The following is a 26466-nucleotide window of genomic DNA, read 5'->3' as shown; positions in this document are numbered from 1 at the left end:
CTGGCACCATTTCCTCAGTTTTTCTTGCCTTAACTGTCAGGAGCCCCCAAAAGAAGGCTAACCCATGAAGGAAACACCCTGGAAACATGCCATACAAAAAATAACATATCTAGTCTGTGCCTTAGGCAAAAAGGGGGAATGGAGGGTGGGAAACCAGGACTGCAACAGTGAATACACTCGAACATCTACATTTATGGTAAGTGTACACAACTGTACTATGTTCTTCGTGTTTCACTGTTGCAGTCCTAACAAATGGGTTGATTCCCAAAGCCTAGGAAAAAACAAAGGGTGGAGGAAGAATCACAGATTAAGGGTTGGTAAGGAGGCCTTGCAAAACTGCAGAGGCAAAACCAGCCCTGAATTTAGAAAACAAAGGTAGATTGCAATGTTTTGTGAAAGTATGGACAAAGACCACGTAGCTGCTTCTAGAATGTCCTTAGTAGGCACACCTCTCAAAAAAGCTGCAGAAGTAGAGGCTGCTCTAGTACAATGGGTCCCAATACCCTGAGGAGAACCTTCCCATGCTGCAGGTAACAAAAGTGAATACAATGAGCAATCCATTTGGAGATGGTTTGTTTCGAAATAGCTTTACCCTGAGCCCCAGGAGCAAAACTGACCAACAACTGCTCAGACTTCCGAAAGGGTTTAGTCTTGTTTAAGTAAAATCTCAGCTGTCTATGCACATCAAGAGAGTGCAGAATCATTTCCCCTTTATTCTGGGGGTTATTGAAAAAGGTAGGCAGATAAATAGACTGGTTAAGGATCAGACTGGAAACCACCTTAGGCATAAAGGAGGGATTAGTTCTCAGAGAAACCTGATCTGTATGAAAAATAATGAAAGGTTCTACTGCCATTAAGGCTTGCAGCTCCGAAACCCTTCTGGCAGAAGTAATAGACAAAAGAAAGGCAGTCTTCCAGGAAAAAAACTTTAAATCTGCAGAGGCAGCTGATTCAAAGGGAGGTAGAGTAAGCTTCTCCAGGACAAAATTAAGATCCCAAGCAGGAGTAGGAGCTCTGCTGAGAGGTCTAAGATTGCTAGCTCCCCTCAAGAACTGCTTCATCAAGGGGTGAGAAAAAATGGGCTGCTCAAAAGAACAATGAGCAGAAATTGCAGAAGCATGAATCTTGATTGAAGAAAAGGAAATTCCACCATTAAGCAAGCCTGCTAAATAATCAAGAATGAGGGAGAGAGAAGGATAAGAAGAGTCTTCTCCTCTAGCCTGCATTCAAGAGCAAAATCTCTTTCATTTATCTGCATAGGATTTCCTGGTGCTAGGCCTCTGGCCTCATGAAGAACTTCCACCACCTGCTGGGAAAGATTTAAAGTATTAGTCAGGCAGTTAAATGCAGAGTATGAAGATGAGGATGAAGAAACTTTCCCCCTTCATGAACCAACAGATCTGGTACCAGTGGTACATGCCAAGGCTGAGCTTGGGAAAGGCTGTGAAGACAGGAATACCAATGCTGCCTGGGCCAATCTGGTGCTATAAGAATAGCCTTTGGTTTTTCGTCCCTTATCTTTAGCAGCACTCTGGGAAGAAGTGGCAGAGGAGGGAAGGCATAAATTGAGAGTTGTGTCCATAGGAAGGACAAAGCGTCCACTCTCCAAGGTTTGTTGTGAAATTCCCTGGTGCAGAAAGTTGGAAGGAGATGACTGGTGTGAGAGGAGAAAAGATCCACTTGTGGGGTGCCCCAATGCTGAGTGATGCAATGGAAAATGATCTTGTTCAGTTGCCACTCGTGAGGATCCAGAACATATCTGCTCAATTGATCTGCCAAGGAGTTTAGCCTCCCTGAAAGATGCTGGGCTATTACATGTATGCCAATGGAAGCTGTTAAGGACCATAGTCTCATGCTGTGTCTGCACAAGGGGTAAGAGTGACAGCCCCCCTGCTTGCTGATGTACCACATGACTGTGGTATTGTCTGTCTTGATCAGAAGAGTCCCAGGGTAGAGTAGGTCCTTGAAAGCCAGCAAGGCCTGCTGCACTGCCATCAATTCTTTTAAATTTATGTGCAGATGAATCTGCTGAGTGGTCCAAGTCTCCTGTATGTCCCCCATGCATAATCTGAGGCATCTGTGGTGAGAGTCTGGCTGGCAGGATGTGGGCGGAAAGGCAGACCCTTGTTCTGAGAACAGGCTGTCGCCCACCAGAGAAACTCCATTTGTAGGCAGGGAATTAGGGGAAGAATCAAGTCTAAGTCCAGTGTCTGGTTGGACACCAAAGGTTCTTTAGGTACCATTGAAGTTTTCTCATATGCAGCCTTGCATATTGGGATCATCAGAATACATGAAGCCATGAACCTCAGTGCTTGCAGGAATTGCTTTGCAGACAGCTGGGTCATGCTTGCCAGGTTCTTGAAGTAAACCAAAAGATCTTGTTTCTCTTGAGGGTGGCTGCATTCAGACTCGCTCCCAGGAAAACAATCTCCCTTGTAGGAACCAACTTTGGCTTCTTTTCGTTGAGAGTGTAACCCAAAGAAGTGAGAATGTTCTTCACAAAGTCCAAATCCTTTTCTAGCTGTTCTGGGGAGTTTGCTTGAATGAAACAGTCATCCAGGTAAGAATAAATTTGAATGTTTCTCTGCCTGCAAAAAGCAATAGCTGGCACCAGGCACTTCGTGAAAACTCTGGGAGCAGTAGATAAGCCAAAGGGCAGCACAGAGAATAGGAAGTGTTGCTCCCCAACCCTGAAACAAAGGAAATGCCTGCAACTTTCCCTTATTGGCATGTGCAGATAAGCCTCCTTGAAATCCAAAGTTGCCAGCCATGAATCCTTGTCCAGCATTTGCAGTAACTGTTGACGAGTGAGCATCTTGAATTTGGGAATCACCAGAAAAGTGTTTAGAGTAGACAGATCCAGAATAGGGCACCAGGTGCCCCCTTTCTTGGGTACCAGATAAAGTCTTGAATAAAAACCTAGGCCTGCCTAATTTGCAGGTACTGGCTCTATAGCACCCATAGTCAGCAGAGAAGACATTTGATTTTCTACCTCTGCCCTGAGAGTTCTTAGTATGTCTGGGTACCCTTGTAGAACAGGGAAGGTGTGAAAATAAAACTTGTAAACTTGGTTTACTATAGTGAGCACCCATTTGTCATCTGTGATGGTAGACCATACCTCTGCGAACCTGGCTAACACCCCCCTAAAGGAAACCCTGGGCCCGCAGAGGTAGGCACAAGAAGGCCGGAGTCATTGAGAATGCTTGCTTTGGGAAGCTGGCTTAGAACTTCCTGATTTAGCAAAGGAAGAATGCCATTGTTTAGCCCTTTGAGGGGCAGAAGCCTGCCCTCTGGAAGATCTGAATCCCCTAGGCCTAGAGCGACCCTGCTTGCCAGGATTAGGGAAAGACCAATTTTTGGAAGGATAATGGCTACTAAACCGAGAAGGCTGAACCTGAAGGAAATCTTTTACAGCTTGCATAGATTTCGCCTTATCCTCCAACTTTTTCAGTACCTCCTCAGCCTTGTTACCAAAAAGGTTGTCTTTGTGCAAAGAAACATCCAGCAATTTAGATTTTACAGGTTCAGAAAGAGGCTGCTCTCTAAGCCAAGCATGCCATCTAATAACGGAACCAGTGGCTGCTGCTCTGCAGGAAGCCTCCAAGGTGTCAAAACCACAATGTAGTGAAAGCTTATTAACTATAGTGGCAGAATTTAGTAAATCTTTTAAGTCTTTGTTCTCCGACATGGAAGAAACATCCCCAAGCTTAGCCTTAATAGCCTCAAAAGTATCCTGCTGATACTTAAGCATGTGAAAAAGACAATTCACAGATCTAATGGCAAGAGTTGCAGAGCTATAGACTTTTTTAGCCCACCTGTCCAAGGCCCTAGACTCCTTATCAGAAGGTATAGGGTTTTTAGCAATAGTAGCCTTAACACCCTTGGGACCTTGAGAAATAATCTCAGGATCAGCAGTAGGATTTTTAAAAAGAAATTGATGAGAACCAGGAACCCTGCAATACCCATCAGGTTTTCTGGGGACAGGAGGAACAGAATTAGGAGTTAAAGAATTTTCCACGAAAACATCGTCCACAACTTCCAAAACTGGAGGTATAGCCAGAGGCTTATGCTGTGGCAAATCCAAAAATTCCCAGATTCTTTTCTTAGACTGAGGAAAATCCTGACCTTCCCATTTAAAGTGCTCCCTAAGAGTATTCAAAGTATCCCCAATGGAAAAATCTTCTGGAGGGGAGGCGGAAGGGATGGAGTCCTCAGCATCAGAATCCTCAAAGCCATAAAAAAGTTGAGAATTTCCTTCTTCACCAGCCGAAATACTGGAAACCTCAGAATCTGAGACAGACAAAACATCAGGAGACAATTCCCTAGCCCTCTTGGAAGGGGGGGGGGAGAGCCCCTAATAAAGGAAAGATCATCACCAGCCATATTTACCGACTGGGACTGAGGCACAGGAGGGGAGGCCAATGCCTGCTTGTGAGTAGATTTGCATCTAGAAGGTTTGCTAGTAATCCGGAGGGACTTGGGAGGCCTAGCAACTGCAGAAGTCTGAATTAAGGTAGTCGGTCTGGCTCTGGTCTCATGTCGAAGAGAAGAGGTGTCAGAAGCCGGTGCCTGCACAGCGGCTCCGGACCCATCTGAGGCGGCGACAGGCAGAGGGTCTGAAGATGAAATAGCAGCCTGTAGCATGGAGGACTCCGTATAGGTCTCGGCAGAGGCCTGCAGCTGAAAATCTGCGGACTGTAGGGGCTGCGAAAGCGCCTCACTAACTACGCTGGGCCGATGACCAATTTCACTGGTGTGTCGTCAGCAGATTTAACCCTACGCCTGTCGTGGTCTTTGTCCTTGCATTTCCTAGGTATATCTGAAGTTGGGAGACCAGAAGACGCCATACCGACGAACCTAGGCCAGACTCCGAAATGCTTATATAAAATCTTAGCCCTATGGCGTATGGTACGCAGGTTGAAAGAAGCACAGAGATCACAATTAGGGATGTCGTGCTCAAGGCCCAAACAAGTTATACAATAGGAATGAAAATCACAGTGCGGAATCTGTTTTCCACAGGCAAGGCAGTTATTAAATTTATCTGACATTCGTTAAAGCAAGAAAAGAGGGTCCCCAACAAGGTACTTATCTGAGGGCGTCTAACTTGGTAGTCGAAATGCAGAAAGAAGATAAATGGCCGACCGGCACTAGTGCGAATTGCGTCTGCTTCGGGCTCCTCGCCAAGAAAGACATAGGAAATGGCATCAGCTGCCTCCCTTTATACCTGACGTTATGACATCAGTTTTACAGCCAACGTCATATACCGAGGACTCTGGTATTCCGGCCAACTGAGGGCTACCAGGAGGTGGATAACCCACATGTTAGGACTGCAAGAGTGAAACACGAAGAGCATCTCACCAGACAAATTGTGCAGCAGGTTTTGTTCCCTCTTCCTCCCATTCTCTAGTGAGAGAGAAGAGATCCAAGAGTGTGTGCAGTATAAAAATAACCTTTAGAAGAGACCAGAAACCCTCATTCTGTTATCATGTAGTATAATGTACCTGGAAATGAGTCAAATGATGAAGAAATGTCACCACCATTACAAGTTCTCAGACTAGAGGTAGTAATACGGTACATGAGCACCTACAAAAAAATCTTCTGTGCTAAAAATATTTCAAGAAACTACACCAAGGATATACAGCACAAAATGTTTACACTGCTCCAGACAAAGAAAGCACTGCTAAGAATTCAAACAGATGAGGCAATTTTAGCTCTGTTGTCACATTTAACTAATCAAAGTACACCAAAACACTTTTATAGGCAATGAATGTATTTCAGAAATTAATTGCGAAATAGACAAGATATACACAGAAATGATGTAAAAGGTACTTCCCAAGCAGTATAAAACAACACATGCCTCTCTTCCTGTCATGCCACTACAAAATTATTAAACAAGTAATATGTTCTTTGGAATAACTCTAGAGAGATAAGTTACATAAGTAATTTACTAAACCTGCAAAAAATACATTTCAAACGAGAAAGGCATTACATCACGGTACAAGTAGGAATGGCACCAACTATATGAAAGATGGTATTCTAATGCACACAACATCATTAGTTACTTTACTTAAAATGATTTAAAAAGTGAAATGCATTTAAAATCGGAGTAAAGCAATGATCTGCACACAAGTGTTTGACACCCAGAGGTGAAATCAATAACATGCAAGCATGTTTTAGTTTCTATTAATTCTGAGACTGTAGTACCTCAAAGAAGTTCCCTTACTCTAAAGTACTATGACCTCAAAGCTAGTACATATCTATACTATCCTTGAAAATGTAATTTCTCCTGAAATCACTTTGGAACAAGTCTCAAGATTCCATAGCAAGATGTTCTCTGGTTTGATTCTCTGCTGGGGGCCTTCTGTGCAGAGTCTTTATGTCCTCCCTGTGTTCGCGTGGGTTTCCTACTGGTGCTTCGGTTTCCTCCCATATTCCAAAGACATGCAGCAGGTGGACTAGACACTCTAAATCGACCATAGGAGTGAACATGTGTGTGTGGTACACCCTCTGGCCAAGGATGGTTGGGTACCAGGTTAGCAACCCAACCCCGTAAAACCGTAACTGCTACAGAAACGAATGCCTGGAGAGTGCTCAATACCTAATGAATGGCACAAACAGAACTGAGAGAGAAAATTGGAACTGACAATAAACTAGGCTGCATTCTTATCAGTGTCAAGTAAGCACTACCTCAGCCCCTACTTAAACTGTTCAAACTCAGCATATCTACAGGGTTTGTGTCTGATGACTTGAGAATGACCAATGTGTCGCTCCCACACAAGGCAGGCCCCATATGTGTCACATATGCAATGCCTAGAAAATACTATTAAAGGAGAGCTAAATAGTGTTGACAGAGGCAATTTAACTGATTTAGACCTCAATCAGTTCAACTTTGGGAAGGACAGGCCTTATATGCTGAAAAGGTTGCACAGGCTGTACACAGTAGTCAGCTGATCTCAGCCTGGCTAAGCCTTTTGACACTATTCCCCATGCTGGTAAAACTGAAAAATCAATAAACTTATCATAAATCCCTATGTTGTCCGCTGGATTGCAACATGGCTATCCAAAAGCCCCCCCCCCCCCAGCTGTGAAAGTTGCTGATACCCTCCGAGAACATAAAACTGCAATTAGTTGGGTACCACAGGGTTCAGTGCTGGGCCCTCTCTTCTTCAACATGTCTATTGCAAACAACCAATCCAAGAAGTGGGGCTGACCAAGTTTGTTGATGACAACAGGCTCGGCACTACTATTAACGTATCCATTTCACTGAACAGCACCAGCAAGGGCTGGAATATGCACATATCTGGTGCAATTAAAACAGTCTTGAGCTAAATGCAAAAATTTGCAGTGCAACAGCACTCAGCAGAAAAGCTGTTCCCATCTCACGTTATAAATGGTATTCCTCATAAGAGATATGCATTCTTATGTAGATAGCCCTCTATTTGATCATCACATTTTCATGGTAGTCATGGTGTCTTTCTATCTTGACCAGTTGATTTCCGTGAGAATATTGCCAAGATTTAAGGAAGTCATCATACCATTTTACATTGCCCTTATCAGAGTTATTGAATACAGTGTTCCTTTTCGTATGAGCAAATACAAGCATATCAGTCAACTGGAAAGGCCTTAAATCACTGAACTATACAGAAAGATTAACACAACCTTCTATACATTCAGTAGCCTACTGGCTCCCCAAGGTGATCGATTTCTCACATGTAGAGACAAAAAGCACAATCCTATCTGACCTCCGGCTTGTTTGCAAAACAAGTCACTAACACTACAGACCTAAATCTACACCAAAAAATAAGGCTTGTTGGAGAGATAGCTTTCCAAGTCAACATACTCCCAACCTGCTGAATAAGTTTCCACTAGGACAAAGTACTACCTTGGTTACATTTAAGGCTAGTCTTGATGACTGGATGGGTAGACATAAATTTACCTTAGGGATATCATGTATAGCCCTGCTCTGTTTGAGAGGTGAGCACTAGTAAATGCTCAAAAAAGGTGGAAAGAACTAGTAAGAGCATCTACTTAAAGGTGAATATGGCTAGGAATCTTACGGTCTCCATGACTGCTTGCCTAGTATTGCTCCTATTTCCCAAATAGCAGGGGTGTGGGGAGCACAGCAGTTTTACAGCAACTTTTGACTTTTATTGTGTTGGCTGTAATTCACATGAATGTCTGTACTGAGTAACGAACGCTTGTGTGTTAATCTTCTGTCATGTAGCTATAGGTAAAACAAAAACATTACACATTAAATGATCATTCCTATAGCTCAGGCCAATTTCATTTTTTTCCGTATTAACAGTATTATTTCGGTGAAAATATAAAACAAACAATGAACAATAGTTTTCACTGACTGCTAAACCACAGGCAAATAAATGATTCAGTTCAGGACAGTCAAAATATTTGCTAAATAAATCCTGCAGCTATATTCTGTCATTTCTCCTTTAAACTGTTGGAACCCTGTTGATGTCTCTTACACACTTACAAATTCATGTTCATATACAGCTGGAAGTAGAAAACTGGTACAGAAGTGATGAAATACTTCTTTGTTCAGAGGGTTGTGGGCAAAATGGAATAAAATGCAAAAATGGGTGGAACATTGTAAAACTACTGGTGCACATAAAAGGCCATGGGACAGGCTGAATGAAGGTAACAGTGGGAAAAGTGCCAAGAGCAACTGCTGGACACAAATGGAACAAGTAGACAGATTAGCATACCATCATCCCCTGCTGATGATAAATTGTAAGGTCTTGGAAATAATAAATAATTTGGGAGTTTCATGTGGATGTTTAAGTCCATGAGTTGTAATAACCAGATCCTGAATCAGTCTTGGGTTTTATTCGTACAGCCTACATTTACCTAATGTGCAACTCACTTAACCACACAATGCTCCTTTATATCCAATGAAGAGAGATATTTATTGTCTAGTGGGCTTAAACATTGAACAGTGTAAACTTTGATATCAACAGATATCTGGTTCAGGTATGGCATGGAAGGATGTAGCCCAGACTGTGAACCTGGCAAATGAGATTCAGTCAGGGGTCCCAGCACAACAGAAGCTAGGGAGAGATGCAGAGGAGTGAGTGGATATGTCTTACTTGCCTCTTCTGGCTGAAGAGCTGGGTGCAGGCACTCAGTAAGCACATGAAGTGATGCAATTTCTCCATTGGAGATGGGCTGATTCACCATCTATGTATCAGGATGGAAGGGCAGGGCTGCTTGCTAGCAATATCCCCTTGAGAATGTGGGGGACGACCAGGGTGGTTGGCCTGCTAAATTTAAACCAACTCTTATGGCTGCCTAAATGATGGCCCCTCCTGGTTGACTCTCCCACCCCACTGATGGACAATAAACAGACTGACCAAGAGTGGGTTGCTGATCAGCAAGCAGCAGGGGTAAAAGACAAGAACAAACTACACACACTGTGTTGGCATTTTCACTGTTGTCACACCAGGGTGAACAACACCAGGACTCAGTCAACCAGGCATCTAAAATTTTCTCACATTATCTTAGCCCCTTCTCCAATACCACCAATGCTGTGTGCATAAGGACCCACTTACAGATTTCTCCTATTCCACAAAAAATCACTCTAACCCAAAGCTCCCTACCAAAACAATGAGCTAATCAAGCCCAAATTGATGGGAAGGAGGGTGAGAATGGTGGCAGAGTAGCAACTGGTAAAGCATATCTGCTATTAGGGTAAGTAGGCAACTTTCTTATCTGACAGTGGGAGCCTAATTTCTGTCACCTGTAGGACAGAGTCACAAACTTGACCCCTTTGGTGGTTGTAATGTATGAATGCCTCACATAATGGCGATCCAAAAGGACAACTTAGACATGGAGATCACATCCAACTTGTAGTGCCTTTTATCAATACTTAGTAATGCTTAAAAAAAAAAAAGCTTGTAAAATGGCTACAACTCTAGCAGAATGAACATTTGTGAATTCAAGTAAAGGCTTGCCATACTTCTGATTAAAAGTTAGAGATAGCGCTGACTAGGGCACTTTGGTACCCAACTGTTTTTTTTTTTTTTCTTATTACCATTAGAAAATGTAATGCAAAGCTTTGTATCATTCCTTACAGATATTGTTGTCAAAATAAAATCTGAGATGTCTATGCACATGCATACAAATAGGTAAATATTCCTCTAGGCTGACGTATCTGTGGAAGAAAACCAGAAGATCAACTGAATGTCTTATGATAGCTTCTATGATCACATCTGGCAAGAAGGAAGGATTTATTCTTTTGAACACTCTGCCTGTGGGACAAATAAGGGGAATTGACATACAAGGCAACAGAGATAACAGTAACTAAAAAAAAAAAAAAATCATAAAAAGAAGTGACGTCTTACCATAATGTTCCATCTGTGTTGTTGATCTTCTTTCATTCATCACTGATGGGTTGTTGGTTTCATCCTCCGAACCGAGTCAGCCTAATACCAAGCTCGCACCAGCCAAAAAACTCTCGAGCTAAGCTTTTACCCATAGTGCCCTTCTCCCTGTTACCTCAGATCAAGTTTGCCCAATATTAGTAAAGCAGAGGTCATTTCTGCACAAATGCCATGACTTATCACTTGGACCCAAAGTATCCCCCCCAGGAGCCTTTGGAGGGAGAAGGAGGGTGGGAAGTGATGAATGAAAGAAGATCAACAACACAGATGGAACATTATGGTAAGACATAACTTCTTTACCTGATGTTGTTAATCTTCTTTCCATTCATCACTGATGGGGCAGAATCCCCAGCTACCTTGTGTTCCTTGGACGGCCCTTATGGAAGAACGTTCCTGAGCACCATTGAGCCAAAGGCAGCTCTCCCTCTGAGAACCACATCCAATTTGTAATGATTAATAAAGGTGTGGGGGGTAGCTCATGTCGCTGCTGCACAAATATCATCAATGGAGGCTCTTGAATGGAAGGCTACAGAAGTTGTCATATATCTGGTACTGTGGGCTTTAACATTCTGTGGTATAGGCTTTTTTGCAAGCGAATAGATGTAGTGTATGCAGTCCCTAAGCCATTCAGATACAGTCACCTTGGAGACGGAATTTCCCATTCTAGGTCCAGAGAAGAAAATGAAAAGTTAGTCAGTTTTACGCATTGCTTTAGTTCTGTTTAGATAAAACCTCAATTGTCTATGCACATCCAAAGAGTGTAGACAGTATTCCTGTTTATTAGTAAAATTTGGGAAAAATACTGGCAAGTCAATGGTTTGATTGATGGAAAAATCTGAAATAACTTTGGAAAGAAAGGAGGAGTTCGTCCGGAGTGATACTCTGTCCTTGTGGAAGATTAAATAGGCCCTTTTAATGCAAAGTGCATGGAGCTCCGAAATTCTTCTGGCCGACGTGATGGCTACCAGGAAAAGGGACTTCCAAGACAAAAATCTGAAGTCACAATTTGCTGCAGGCTCAAAAGGAAGTTGAGTTAAAGACTGAAGAACTAATGTGAGGTTCCATGGCTCTATAGGTTGTTTGATTGGAGGCCTAATGTGTGAGACCCCTTTTAGAAAGGTTTTGCATAACCGATGAGAAATGAGGGGAGAATTATCAAACCCATCATGAAAGTTAGAAATAGCTGCTAGATGTACTCGTATGGTAGAAGCTGCAGCTCCATCCTCGAAAATTTTTAACAGATATTGTAAGACTAGTGTAACCGGAGCCAAGTATGGGTCTAGCCTTCTTTTCTTAGATGAAACAGAGAATCTCTTCCATTTGTCTAGATACAGTCTTCTGGTGGATGGTTTGTGTGAGGCCAGGATAATGTCACGTACTGGTGTGGGAAGTTTATCCTGCCTGGCGATCAACGGAAGTGGAGAAACCAAGCTGTCAGTTTGAGACTGGATAAGTTCAGATGACTCAACCCTTGGGGGTGAGAAACCAGGTCTGGAAAAGGGTCCAGAAGCCACGGATGACATAACAGGTGAGGCCAAAAACAGGGGACCCAAACTTGCCGAGAACAAAAAGGGGCTATGAGGATCACTTTGCATTTCAACCGAATAGCTTTCTTTATGAATTGGGGAATCAGAGGAATGGGGGGATAGGCTTAAGGCAGTCCCGTGGGCCAAGCGTGAATCACAGCATCCCTTGGGGACTCCCCCTGTGGAGGAAATAGGGCAAAATAGCTGCTGCCTTTGTTGTTTGACGGGGAGTCGAATAGGTCGCAGCAAGACTGGCCCCAACGGCTGAAGATTTTCACTGCTATGTTGGGACTGAGGGACCACTCGTGAGGCAGGAGAATACATCTGCTCAACTTGGCTGCAATCACATTGGAATTCCCTGGGATATGCATTGCTATCAGAAAGCAGTTGGAAGCTGTCACCCACTGCCAAATTCTCATGACCTCTCGACATAGGGGATAGGACTTTGCTCCTACTTGCTTGTTGATATACTAGATTACTGACATGTTGTCTGATTGAATTGCGATCGTCCCACAAGGAAGAACAGACTGGAATGCTTGCAACGCTAACAGCACCGCACTCAGTTATAGAACGCTGAAATGCAGGTTGGCCTCCATTGTGGACCATCTTTCCCTGAAAATGTCCCCTCACCCTATCAGGAAAGTATCCGTGGTCACAATGGCCTTGGGTTGGGGAAGATGGAATGGGCGGTTCTAAAGTTCTGTCTCTGGCCTCATCCACTACAGAAGGTCCTGTTTGCAATGATTGGTTATCTGAATCTGAAAGCATAGAGGGTGATGATTTGGAAACCACTGAGATAGAAGAAGCCATTGAAGTATTCGCATATGGAGTTTCACAAGAGGCACTATCGGTATAGCAGCTGCCATGGATCCTAGAAGCTGAAGAACCTTCCTGGTTGAGGCTTTGTTTTGACACAGTATCACCCGGAGCTGGAGCCTCAGTCTCTGCAGTCTGTGAACTGGGAGGGACACCAGACAAGAACGGGTGTCGAAGAATGCTCCAATGAACTCTATGGACTGGGTCAGAGCAAGGTTGGATTTCTCCAAATTTATTATTATTCCTAAAAGTCTTGCCAGGGAAAGAGTGTACTGCAGGGCTGCTACCAGAAGATGCTTGGTGGGGGTAGTAAGGAACCAATCGTCCAAAGATGGAAACACCCAGAATCCTTGCAGTCTCAAGTGAGCTGTGACCACTGCCATGCACTTTGTGAACACTTTGGGGGCTGTAGAGAGTCCGAACGGCAGGGCACGAAATTGGTAGTGATTGGCTCCTAGCTGGAAGTGAAGTAGTCCCCTGGAGCATTTGTCCATTTTAATGTGTTAATACGCATCCCAGAGATCCAGCGAGCACATCCAATTGCCTTCCCTTAGAAAAGGGAGAATGGACTGAACCGTGACCATCCAGAATTTCGTTTGGCTAACAGACTTCTTCAAATTGCCGAGATCCAGAACTGGTCTCCAGTCCCCTGTCTTTTTTGGCACCAAAAAGAATCTTGAATAGAATCTGAATCTGCACTGGTCTGGTGGGGCTGTTTCAATGACTCTTTTTTGACACAGCTTGTTTATTTCTGCGGCTGCTTCTTCCCTTTGACTGGGTGGAATGTCAGGAAGTTTTGTAGGAAACTTTGGATAAGTGATGATGGGAATGGTGTAGCCTCTGGTTATAATTTTCTGCACCCAACGATCAGATGTTACTGACTGCCAGGCAGAGTGGTGCAAAGAGAAACATCCCCCAACTGCTTCCAGAGGAAAGCAATTAGGCTGCTCTTCATGAGCGTTGGTAAGGCTGCCCAGAGAAAGAATCTTTGGATCCTTAATTATGTGGACCCCCTCTGCCTTGGTAGGGGCATCTTTCAGAATTGTTACCCCCTCTGCCCCTGGGGGTATCATCATCATGTGTAGCAAGGAAAAGACCCTGAGATTTTTTGTGCCACAATTTTCCTCTCCTCTGGTTCCTGGAAAAGGAATGTTGTAGACTGGAAAAGCATAGACCTAGGGCAGACAGGGTCTCACCATCCTTCTCACTTTCATCTTAGGGCCAAAAAGAGAAGATGCTTCTATTTGAGTGTTCAGGAAGAAAGACTTAAAAAGGTCCGTGAAGTCACAGAGGCACATCCAAGCATGACATCTCATAACTATGCCTGAACCCGCTGCTTTAGCCGCCCCTTCGGTTGCATGTGAAAGCAACCACATGGACAAAATGGATTCCAGGGTTGCGACCTGCAAGACAACTTTGTCTCTTACCCCGTCAGACACCTGTCATGCGAGCGTTCCAGAGATTTCAGAAACAAGTCTCTTTGGAGCCTCATAAAATGTGCCAGATAATTCAGAGACCGTAATGCAAAAGTCACTGAAGCAAAAACTCATTTCCCTAATCTGTCCACAGCCCAGGACTCCCTGTTGGGCAGATGAACAGTATGACTCTCTTCAGCAAGATCTTTTTTTTGGCCGCTTCCACCATCATAGCATCAACTGGTAAACCTCTAGACCAATGTGGGTTCTCCTCTGGGGGGGGGGGGGGGGAGGGGGTAGTATCTTGTAAGGTCTCTGAGCGAGGGATCAACTCAACAGAATCAGGGTTCTTCTTCACCCAAGAGGTAGATGGCTGGGCATGGAAAGCATGCAGAAACACACACTCCTCGGAAGAAGGGTTAGTGGGCTTCCAATCACCCCTCTGTTTCAACATTTCAAGGATGTCCTCAAAGAAGACATCATCAGGGGGTGACCGTGGAGACCCTTCCCATCATCAAAATCCACATCCTCTGTCAGAGACTCTTCAAGGGAGTCTACATGCTTTCTCTTGTACAATCTCTTCTGTGGTGGCTACTCAGCGGGGGCCTCCGAGGAAGACTCGGAAGAGGGGACACCCTGTAAAGTACAGTTGTGTACCTACCATAAATGTAGATGTTCGAGTGTATTCACTGTTGCAGTCATTACTCTTGAGTTATCCTGTTGGCAGGCTACCCTCAGTCGGCCAGAATTCCCAAGTCTAGGTCCGGCGTCGGTTGCTGTCGCCTCTTCCCTGACGTCAGTGCGCCAGGGGTATAAAAGATTCAGCCGACGCCATTTTCTTCAGTTTTTCTTGCCCAAGATGTCAGGTGCCCCCAAATTGGTAGGCTGAAAAATATGCCAATAAGTATGCATGCACAAAAATAAACATTTCCTTCATCTACAAGCAAATACACCACATAGGTTGTATAGGATAGAGAAGTACAGATTAGTCCCAGCAAAGAAGAAAGGGGATGGTGGGTGGGTAACCTGGACTGCAACAGTGAATACACTCGAACATCTACATTTAAGGTAGGTACACAACTGTACTATGTTCATCGTGTTTCACTGTTGCAGTCATTACTCTTGGGTTGAATCCCACAGCTGAGGATGGGTGGCTGGGCTAAATAGGATTAAGAGAGGCTATGAGGCCCTGAAGAACTGCAGTGGCAAAGCCTGCTCTGGACTTAGAATAAAGAGGTAAGTGGTAGTGCTTTGTGAAAGTGTGCACTGAACTCCAAGTTGCAGCCTCTAAGATATCTTTGGTTGGTACTCCTCTCAGGAAGGCTGCTGAAGTGGCTGCTGCTCTGGTGAAATGAGGCCTAATGCCCTTAGGCACTGATTTGTCATGTTGAGAATAGCAGAAATGGATGCAATGGCCTATCCATTTAAAAATAGTCTGTTTTGAGATGGCCTTTCCTTGTGATCCTGCAGCATAGGACACTAAAAGTTGCTCAGTCTTTCTGAAAGCTTTAGTTCTGTCCAAGTAGAAACGTAACTGCCTGTGTATGTCCAAAGAATGCAGAATTTTCTCACCCTTGTTCTGTGGATTTGGATAAAAGGTAGGCAAGTGAATGGTTTGGTTGAGGGCCTCACTGGATACCACCTTAGGCATGAATGTAGGGTTTGTCCTCAGAGAAACCCTGTCTGGATGAAAAATGATAAAAGGTTCCACAGCCATGAGTGCTTGTAACTCCGAGACTCACCTTGCAGAGGTTATTGCTAGGAGTAGAGCTGTTTTCCAGGATAAGAATTTTATATCTGCTGTTGAAGCTGGCTCGAAAGGAGGCAGTGTGAGTTTTTCCAAAACATAATTAAGGTCCCAGGCCGGAATTGGAGCTCTCCTTGGAGGCCTAATGTTTTTGGCCCCTCTGAGGTACTGCCTTATTAAAGGATGAGAAAAGATAGGTGGTTCCGTATTGTAATGGGCCGAAATGGCAGAGGCATGAATCTTAATTGATGAGAAAGAAAGACCTTTGTTCAGCATCTCAGTTAGGTATTGTAAAATCTGAGGGATATTTGGTACACACGTATCAATGCCATGTTCCTGGTTCCAAGCACAGAATCTCTTCCATTTTTCTGCATAAGATTTTCTGGTACTGGGCCTCCTGGCCTCCAAGATAACGTCCATAACAGCTTTTGAAAGAGGAGTGTTCTGAATGGCTACATTATCCGCCATGCTGCCAGATTTAACGTCCTGAGTTGGCTGTGCAGGATTTGATTGTTTTGTTGGATCAGCAAGTGAGAAGTTTGAGGCAATATCCATGCTGGACCTTGAGACAAGCTCTTTAGGACTGGGTACCAGTGCTGGCGTGGCCAGTTTGGTGCAATCAGTATCATTTTTGGCTTCTCTTATCTGACCTTTAGGTGTACCTTGGGAAGGAGAGGCAGTGGAGGAAAGGCATATACGGTTAGATTTTTCCAGCTGAAGGATAGGGTGTCCACTTTCCATGCTTTCTTGTGATAAATCCTTGTGCAAAATCTCTGCAATTGACAGTTGTGAGGGGAGACAAATAGATCTATGACTGGGCATCCCCATTTCCTTGTTATCATGCTGAAGACTTGTGGATCCAGTTTCCATTCGTGAGGATCCATGAGGTTTCTGCTTAGTTCGTCTGCCAGAGTATTTGTTTTTCCTGGCAGGAATTGTGCTTGGAGGTGAGTTTGAAAAGCCAATGCTGTGTCCCATAAGGTCATTGCTTGTCTGCAGAGGGGGTAGGAATGTGTACCTCTCTGTTTGTTTATGTACCACATGACCGTAGTGTTGTCTGTCTTTATCAGTAGTTGTCATGGATGAAGCAGGTCCTTGAAAGCTGTCAGGGCATTTTGAACAGCTAGCATCTCTTTTTGATTGATGTGAAGATGCATATGGTTTGTAGGCCAAGTGCCCTGAATACATTTTCCTGCCATATGGGCCCCCCAGGCATAATCTGATGCATCCGTTGTCAGTGTCTATCTGGCTGTGGGTAAACTGAATGGCAGACCCTTGTTGTGGTGACAGGCTTCTGCCCACCATCGAAACTCCTGTTGCAGGCAGGGAATGAGTGCAATTACTGTCTCCAGGTTGTGGCAATCCTGAGTCCAAACACTTTTTAGATACCATTGTAGTTTCCTCATATGCAGTCTGGCATATGGAATTAGTAGAATGCAGGATGCCATGAAACCCAGGGCCTGCAGGATTTTCCTTGCAGGAAAGTGGGTTTTTGTTGCCAATTTCTTGAAGTAAGAAGTCAGTTGCTTTTGTTTGTCTGGCGTGAGATAAGCCATCTGGGCAGTTATATTTAAGCTTGCACCCAGGAATATTATCTCTTGAGAGGGCACTAGTTTTGATTTATTTTCGTTTACTGTGTACCCTAGGCCAATTAGTAATCTTTTTACAAACGTCAGATGCTTTAGAAGAATGTCTTTGTTCTCTGCTTGAATTAGGCAGTTGTCCAAGTAGGGATATATTTGAATTCCTCTTTGTCTGCAATATGCAATTACTGGTGCCACGCATTTTGTGATGACCCTGGGTGCAGTAGATAAGCCAAAGGGTAGGGCAGAGAATTGGTAATGCATTGAGCCAGCTATGAATCTGAGGTATCTTCTGCAAGATTGTATGATTGGGACATGCAGGTATGCCTCTTTTAGGTCCAAAGTTACAAGCCAAGCCTTCTCGCCCAGCATGGGCAGTAGCTGCTGTAGAGTCAACATCTTGAATTTTGGAACTTCCAGAAACGTATTTAGTATCGACAGGTCCAGTATTGGTCTCCAGGTTCTGCCCTTCTTGGGTACTAGGAAAAGTCTGGAGTAAAATCCTTGCCCCTGCTCTTGTTGTGGTACTTGCTGAATGGCCCTCATGTCCATGAGGGCTGTAATTAGTTTGTGTGCCTCTGCCCTTTGATTGTGTGGCAGGTCTGGCATACCCTTTGACCTTGGTAGAGTGTGAAAATGGAACCTGTAGCCTTGGGACACTATGCTCAGGACCCATTTGTCTTGGGTAATCATTTGCCAGTTTGATGAAAAAAGTGCTAGTTTTCCCCCCTAAGGGGGCTGCCAAAAGAAAAGTGCTTGGATCTGGCAGAGGAAAGTCATTGGGACTATTTCCTGTAAGGTTGTGATTTGTCTTCTCCGCTTCTGGAGGTAGGAGAACCCCATTGTTTAGGCCTGTATGAGCCTTGGGGCTGAGATCTGCCTCTGGGATGCTTATATCTGCATCTTTGTGGTCTGTCTGACACTGGAAAGGACCAATTTTTTGAAGGCCAGTTCCTGCTAAACCTAGGTGGCTGTACCTCTAAGAAATCCTTGACTGTCTGCATGGATTTTGCTTTATCCTCCATTTTTTTTCAAAACCTCGTCTGCTTTAGTACCAAACAAAGTATCATGCTGCAATGGTGCATCTAATAATTTTGCTTTAACATGATCAGGAAGATTCTGTTCCTTTAACCAAGCATGCCTTCTAATAACAGAACCTGTGATAGCGGCCCTGCAAGAGGCCTCCAGTGAATCATAACCACATTGCAAATTATGTATTCCCACTTGTTCAGCTGCATGCAATAAATCCTGCAATTCCTTGTTCTCTGAACATTCAGTATTTGTCAACAATTTCTGTTTAAGCAGTGACATTAAATATTGCTGATATTTAAGCATATGAAACTGACAATTTAAAGCCCTTACAGCCAAGGTAGCAGAAGTATATACTTTTTCCCCCAACTGTCTAGAGCCCTAGAATCCCTATCAGAGGGGACAGGGTTTTTTTGCAGTGGAAGCTTTAATCCCTTTGGGACCCTGAGATATAGTTTCTGGGTCAGCAGCGGGGTTTTTATATAGGAACTTATGAGAATCCGGAACCCTGTAGTATCTGTCTGGCTTAGCAGGTGCAGGGGGTAGAGAGTCAGGGGACAGGCCGTACTCTGAAAATACATCATCTACAATGTCTAAAACAGGTGGAATAGCAAGAGGTCTGTGCTGAGGAAGTAGCAGAAAGTCTCTGAACCTTTTCTTAGATTCAGAGTAATCTTGGCTCTCCCAGTGGAAATGCTCCCTCATTGTGTGCAGGGTTTCCCCAAAAGAATAATCCTCAGAAGGAGAGGCTGAAGGAATGGATTCTTTAGCATCAGAATCCTCATAGGGAAGCATGGAGTAATCCTGTTCAGAAGAGGAATCAGAGGAAATAGAAACCTGATCAGAAGAATCATACACTGTCTCTTGCCTAGGCCTCTTATCTGGAGGGGGCTGGGAGCCCTTGATCAAAGTAATTAGGTCTTCGGCCATTTTGAACATCTGTTTTTTAGGCATGGTAGTCTGAGTAGGAGAATGCTGTACTTGTTTCTTTGTCTTTAGAGCTGCTTTAGTCTTTGAAGCTGAAGATGGCTTAATATATAGTTGTGTAGGTCTGAAGACACCCTCAGAAGCCGATGCCTGCTCAGCGGCTCCGGACCCATCTGAGGGAAGGATTTCCGAGTGTCCAATACCTTGAGTATCCAGAGGCCCAGTTGGCTCCACGTGGGAGTCGGAAGCGGCCTGTGGCTCTGAGGTAGTGGGCACCAGGGGCTGCGAAAGCGCCTCACTGAGAACCGGTGAACCGGCCTAGCAGAGGTCTTGTTGTCGGTTTTGGACCTCGGATGCCTATCCTTTTCCTTGTCCTTGCGTTTTTTTTGAAAACTCCGGTTGTCGGCTGGTCTGATGGCAATATATAATTAAATCTTCTGCCAAAATAATGAAATGCAAAATCAAACCAACGCTTAATAGTGCGTTGGTTAAATCTAGCACAAAATCGACAGCTAGCAACATTGTGATCATGGCCTAGGCAAGGAATACAGTAAGAGTGAAAATCCTTATGAGGTATTTGCTTCCCACAAAAAATACAATTGTTAACTTTTTCTGACATCAGTCTGGAGCAAGAAAAAAGTTTCCCCAATGGGGTATTTAGCTTTAATGAAGACTTTGGTTCTGAAATTCGGATTTGGAAATCTCAGGAGTCGGCCGACCGGCACTTGCGAACTGCTTTTGCTTTGGGCACCGCACGGCAAGAAAGACTGAAGAAAAAAAATGGCATCGGCTGCATCTTTTATAGCCCTGGTGCACTGCCGTCAGGGAAGAGACGACAACAACCGACGCCGGACCTAGACTTTGGAATTCTGGCCGACTGAGGGTAGCCTGCCAGCAGGATAACCCAAGAGTAATGACTGCAACAGTGAAACACGATGAACATCGGGGTCTCTTGCGTCTTTTGTGCCTGGTGTCCCGGGACAGTGACTTGTGTCAGCTGTAGCTCAAGGGAAAAAGAGGTCTGGGGTTCCGATGTTGGTGGAATGTTTCCAGAAGCAAGTGCCCTCTCCATAGTTCGGAAAGCAGGTCCACCCGAAGAGACGGGAGCCCATAACCAGGGCCACACCCCGCTCCACCGAACCCACTCCTGAGGAAGAGCTTCAACCAGGATCAGTGCAGACAGAGCTTCCGGCACCACGGATGGAACCGTAGACACACTCAGTACCATACTCTGAGCCGAAGAGCTCACAGCCCAATCACGAAGTTGAGGAAGGCTTGGTTCTTAAGGGACCGAAGGCCAAAGGGACAGTCCCAGAGCCACAGTGAGGTCCACTACTGGTGCCGAAATGGGGGGGTTCCAAATAGGACGTTGGAGCTGAAGACTTCGGAACCAGTATGGTCAAAAGAGGAGAGTAGGTTGGAGTCCGTGGAAAAAACAACCCAGGTCCTGCAAGTGGATGGGTCCTAGACGGAGTGGGTATCCTCCTGGCTGTCAACAGCTGATCCACAAGACGCAACATGTCAAACTCGGAAAGGCTCCTGACGGATCTAGTGGACACTCCCGATGGGGAGTCAGATCATTCTAGGAATGGACTATATACTTGCCCTAGAAAAGTATCTGTTGATGGAGAGTATCGGGTCTGTGGTGTGGAGTCTTATCGGCACTGATGTCTCAACTTTGGAGACAGGAACCAGTCACGTCAAAATTGTCGTTATTGGAACCGTGAAAGGACTCTGTGCTGGAGGGGCACTCGGAGCCGACACAGAAGGTTCAGTAGTAAACGGAATCACACATCAAATGTGTGCACTGTGCCGAAGTGGCACTCGGTGCTGAAGCAGGAGCAACCTTTGAAATATTGGTAGTCGGTGCCGTAGACAGTATCGGAGCTGAAACAGGTGTCGACAAAGGAACAGTTATAGTCGGACCGGAAGAGGTTGGTGCCGATGAGGCAGACTTACGCTCCGAAGACAATTTTGCTACTTTAGATTTAACAGCCTTCCCTGGTCACCAGAGGGTGAAGAGGGAACAGAGTGGGACCTTTTCTTTTCTAGGAGGGGATGAGATTGTCGCAGAATGGGCCTATGAAAAGGGCGTCTTAAGGAGGCCCTTCAGAATCAGTTTGTTTTTGCGCTCATTTAAAGTGCGCTGACTACAACTTTGGCAAATCACAGAAGGAGCTTGCACCGAAAGATGGAGCACCCCTCAGACAATAAACTGTAGTCATGGGAATCACTGTTAGGCAGTTTTCCCTTACAAGAAGCACAATGCTTAAACCCTGACGTGCCTTTTTTATTAGACATCATGAAAAAATATAAACACACAACAAATTAGAAGGAAACCAAGGGGAAATGAGGCAGAGTTTTCCTATATATATATATATATATATATACTTATCTCATATATATATATATATATATATATATATATATATATATATATATATACACGAGATAAGGTGAAAGAAGAAGGAGAAATACCAACGATGGTATTTAAGAAATACCACGATGGGTAGGGAGAAAGGCTGTACCACCAATGGTACTGAAGATTACTAAAAAGGTAAAAACAGAAGGGTAAAAAGGTCTATCGATAGATTCAAAAGTAAAGAAATATCAAAATACCAACAAGGAATAAGAAGTAGATATACAATATCAAAGAAAATATCAAAAATTTAACACTTAGCTGAGGGCTTGGCTTGAACGTGGCTTTACAGCTATACGACAAACGAGATCTGAGGTAACAGGGAGAAGGGGACTATGGGTAAAGGATTAGCTCAAGAGTTTCTGGCTGGTGCGAACTTGGTATTAGGCTGACTCAACCCATCAGTGATGAATGGAAAGAAGATTAACATCAGATATAATATTTTAACTCTGCAGAAGGAGCAGGATTGAATGAATGCAGGGTAAATTCCTCTAAGCAAAGTAAATGTTCCATATTGGAAATGGAGACTTAGTTTTATAGACATTAGCAGAAGCTAAGAAAACCAAACGTGCACCTTGATGAAACTTTGATATAACTGTTATGTATACTTTGACTGAGGAGAAGCTAAGGCCTAAGTCAAAAGTATCTGATGAAAACTCCAAAATACTAGAACAGGAGCAACAAATAGGTCTAGGCCCTTGGCAGTGGCCCACAAGGAAAAATTATTAATTTGCTTTGAAATGTCTTCCTTGTGTCAGGTTTCTACAAGGAAGAAAAGATCTAAACTACTCCCTCAAGATACAAAGGGTCCCTGGCTATCATACAAACAAGAGATACCAAGCTGTGAATATGAAGGAGTGCAGGCCCAGGTGAGGCTTACCAATAAGGTAAGACAGGAGGCTCTTGGATAGTTTCAGGCAGGGCAATGCCAAAGAAAGTGGCACGACTTATTGAAGCCAACAAGGGATTACAATTTAGCCTTCTCTGGAAATTGGGAAAGAAGAAAAGCAAAATGGAGTGCTGAGTGGCACTTCTACATGAGATCACCATGGAGACATCTGAAGCTAGTTGAAGATGCAGAAAGGTCACAGCACTGCTCTCCCTTGTGATAAAAAACAGCTTGTGCTATCAAATGGCTGAAAGACCACTCAAAGTACACCAGGAGACAGTGACTGAACTAGTCTGCCAGGGAAATGTCATTTTCAGGGATGTAAGAGTCCAAGACTAAGTGACTGGAAGCAAAAGTCTATTCCCAAACTATTCTGGCCTCCTGGAACACGGTACAGGAATGAGTTCAACCTTACCTTTAGTACCAATCCACTGCCATGTTGTTAGAGTGGAAGCCAATCATAGTGTCTGGCACGGAATCTTGGAATACCTAAAAAGTGAGGACAACGACCCTCATTTCCAGAAAGTTGATGTGCAGACTGGCTTTGTGGGTTGACCATGTACTTTGGACCCGCTGCTCCAAGTAATATGTCAGCCAGCTCTGCAAAGCATAAGGAAAAACCCTAACTGTGACCCTGGTGATCAGTGTGTGATTAGCAGCAGAGATGCTTCCTGGAGCTGGCATGGGGCAAGGAAGGAAAGGAGAGGTGCCACCTGCTTGCCATTCCCAGGGGGAAGGTGTGGGTGGGGTGGGTTGCGCATTAAGGTCTTTATAGCAGCAAGACTTTAGAGTGGCTACCCAGCTGGAGAATGGAAAGGTTAGAAAGTGTGCCTGCACTAAGACCTCACTGCCTGCTCAATTACTGATGTGACAACTGCACATGAGTGATAGGCACAGCTATTACTTAAGCAAAGCACCAATCCCCATTCACATCAATGGTAGCTGCTAAGCTCACTCACTGTATCTAAGGAAGCTTAGCTATAATCACAAGAGGAGTGCTGGTAACCCTGACCTGGAGGATATGAACACCTGGGTGAAATATTCCACTGTGAAGATAAGGTATTGGAATCATGCTGCAGTAGAAAGTCAGTACATCACTTATCACGTGTTTCATTTGCATGAACTAAATAAATAAATGAAAACAAAATACAATGAAATAAATGAATGAATAATACAACCCCCCCCCCCCCCACTTAAGAGCAGAAATGTCAAGCGCACCAGCTTGAAAGTATCTGCTCAAGGAAATGATGGACTTGTGTCAATCATGAGAAGTGTTCCTTGCATTTCTAGGACATTCTGATCTGAGCATCTAGCAGCTCTGTAATCAGTCCTAATAAATCTTGAGGGTCCACTAAAACATCTCAAGTAGAACCTGGTATGAATCACAATGAAAACCATGGAAGATACAAGATTAGTGCTCAAAGACAGACAACCTGAGGTAGTAAGTCCCTCTGGCTTAACTGAATAAATGGGGAATGGGTAAAGTGTATCTTGTCCGGCAGAAGAAAGGTTTGACAAGCCATTATGTCCACAGTACATCCTAGAAATGTGATGGACTACATGGGCACCAAATGGGTCTTTGTGGTTTTCACTGTTTCAAGGACTTTAAAAGTCTGAGAAGTGAATCTCTGAAAGCAATTATGTTGTCAAAAGTTGATACTGCCAGATGCCAGTCACTGGCATACGATAAAACCCTGGAAGCCAGATGACTTGAGAGCTGCCTCCACTACTTACATGCATTTGGTGAACTCCATGGGTGTTGTGTTAAGATCAAATGGCAGTATCTGGAACTGAATGGCCACTAAACAGAAACACAAAGAACCTTCCGGACTCCTCTGTGATCTTGTTGTGCGGGCATGTGTCTTGGAGGTCTGAGTGTCCAAAGAGTAGGGACAATCTGACAGTAGAAACTGAAGGCACTGAGACAAATTCCAAGAAGGCTGACCCCAACACATCAGTGCTGACCTTCAAGACCAAAACATACATTGGCTGCATAGTCAAAGTAAGCAGACTCAAGGTAGACTGCTGAAACAAGTCCTGAAACAGAATATTTGGTGCCAAATGATCCGGTCATGAGGCACCCTGGGAAATTAACCCTCTACATCAGGGGAAGCAATGTTTCCAAAGGAGCCAAAGTCAGAAACACTGATGTTCATGGTTAACATCAGAGCCACTCATGGGCATCAATACACTTGGGATAATTTATGTAAATACAACCAAAGAAGGCCTGACTGATGGACTTGTGGTACTAGGCTTAAATGATCCCAGAGGGGTGGAATCAGAAAACAAGTCAGAAAAGTTAGGCAGAGAAGATATAACTGAGCCCACAATGTTAGCAAGGAAAGACACCTGGGAATACATCTGCTACACACTGAAGAAAGCCTGACAGACCTTTTTACAGAGCAACTGGACTTAAATGGACCTGTGAGATGTGTGGAACACTGAAGAGGAAGGATGATTGGCACAGAATTCAGGTTCAGAAAGTGTGGTGGAAATGCTGTCAGGACAACACCCTCCTAATGATGCACTACAATGTTAACAATCCTATTAGCAAGAGTAGGAATACAGTCCATAGCCTTCTGGTCTTCTAGCATCAAAGGTGAGTGTGCTACCTGTTGCACCACTGACACTGAATAATAAAAGAAAAAAAAATTACAGCTCATTATAAATCACAATCTACCTGCAATAAAGACACTTATCAAAAAAGGTCATCAAAAATCTGAAAGTTAGTATAGGGGGGATCATATGAAACAAAAATTAAAATTAGCATCCAAAGTCAAGAGCAATCATAAATCTTTCTTTAAGTACATCCGACTATTACAAAACATACCACTATGAGATTACCAGCCACTGAAGTTCCACAAAATCCAGGGTCCCTTTCTCCCCCCAAGACTATAATGTAAAATGTCCAAGCAGTACTAACTAAAGCTAAAAATACCTCCTCTATGGGACCTGTCAATATAGCTGGTTGTTTAATCAACACCACTAAACAGGATCTCTTTGAACCCCTCCATAAACCTGTTCAACTTAAGCACAGTTTGGAAAATGACTATTGTTCTGCCACTACCTCAAGGGGTATCCACTACAGATCCCAGTAACTACTGAGGAAAGAAAAACCTTGAAAAGAAAAATAAATACATATATTACTTATACTGTTAACCATGGTTATCTTAAGCATTGTTATACATGCATAGTACTTTTGTTACTGTGTCTTGACTGCATTTGTTTCTGCCTTCATTTACTGATGTTAATCTTATTTTATTGGCATTTCATGTAATAGTATGCTACAAAAATGATGAAACCAGAGTGCACGAAGCTATACCATTTTAAAGATTTTTGTCCATGCTTCAGTACAAGGTATATTTTCCTAGTAACAAAGCCTCTGGAATATTTAGAAACAAACATGCAACCTGAGACTGAAACACAGGGCCTTATCTAGTTCTACTAAAATGTATGCTTAATTATCTACATTGAGTATCTATTTTCACAAAGACCAAAAGGTGCCATCAACAACTATAAACTTAACAGCTGGATACTTCATGTTTAATAGACATACATTGGACAATACTCTTAACATTAGACGCCATGATTTAGCTTATTAACAAGAAAAGAAACCCAAGGTATGCATTAGTCTTAGATGCTTGCAAAGCATTTGACAGAGTTAACTAGAATTTTTTATTTTCATCTATTTCTCATTTCAGTATTCTGAAAGACTTCATTA

General features: G+C 43.8%; 1 protein-coding gene across 14 annotated transcripts in view; it reads right to left on the bottom strand.

The window, feature by feature from the left end:
- CLASP2 (cytoplasmic linker associated protein 2) overlaps window positions 1-26466 on the bottom strand; it is a 7203062-nt gene that overhangs the window by 6865932 nt on the left and 310664 nt on the right. The window lies entirely within an intron of this gene.

Source organism: Protopterus annectens, chromosome 3.part0, assembly GCF_019279795.1.
Source record: "Protopterus annectens isolate FY-2018-M chromosome 3.part0, PAN1.0, whole genome shotgun sequence".
Taxonomy (NCBI): domain Eukaryota; kingdom Metazoa; phylum Chordata; order Ceratodontiformes; family Protopteridae; genus Protopterus; species Protopterus annectens.
The sequence above is the reverse complement of the archived record's forward strand: the minus strand, read 5'-3'. Positions and strand labels throughout refer to the sequence as shown.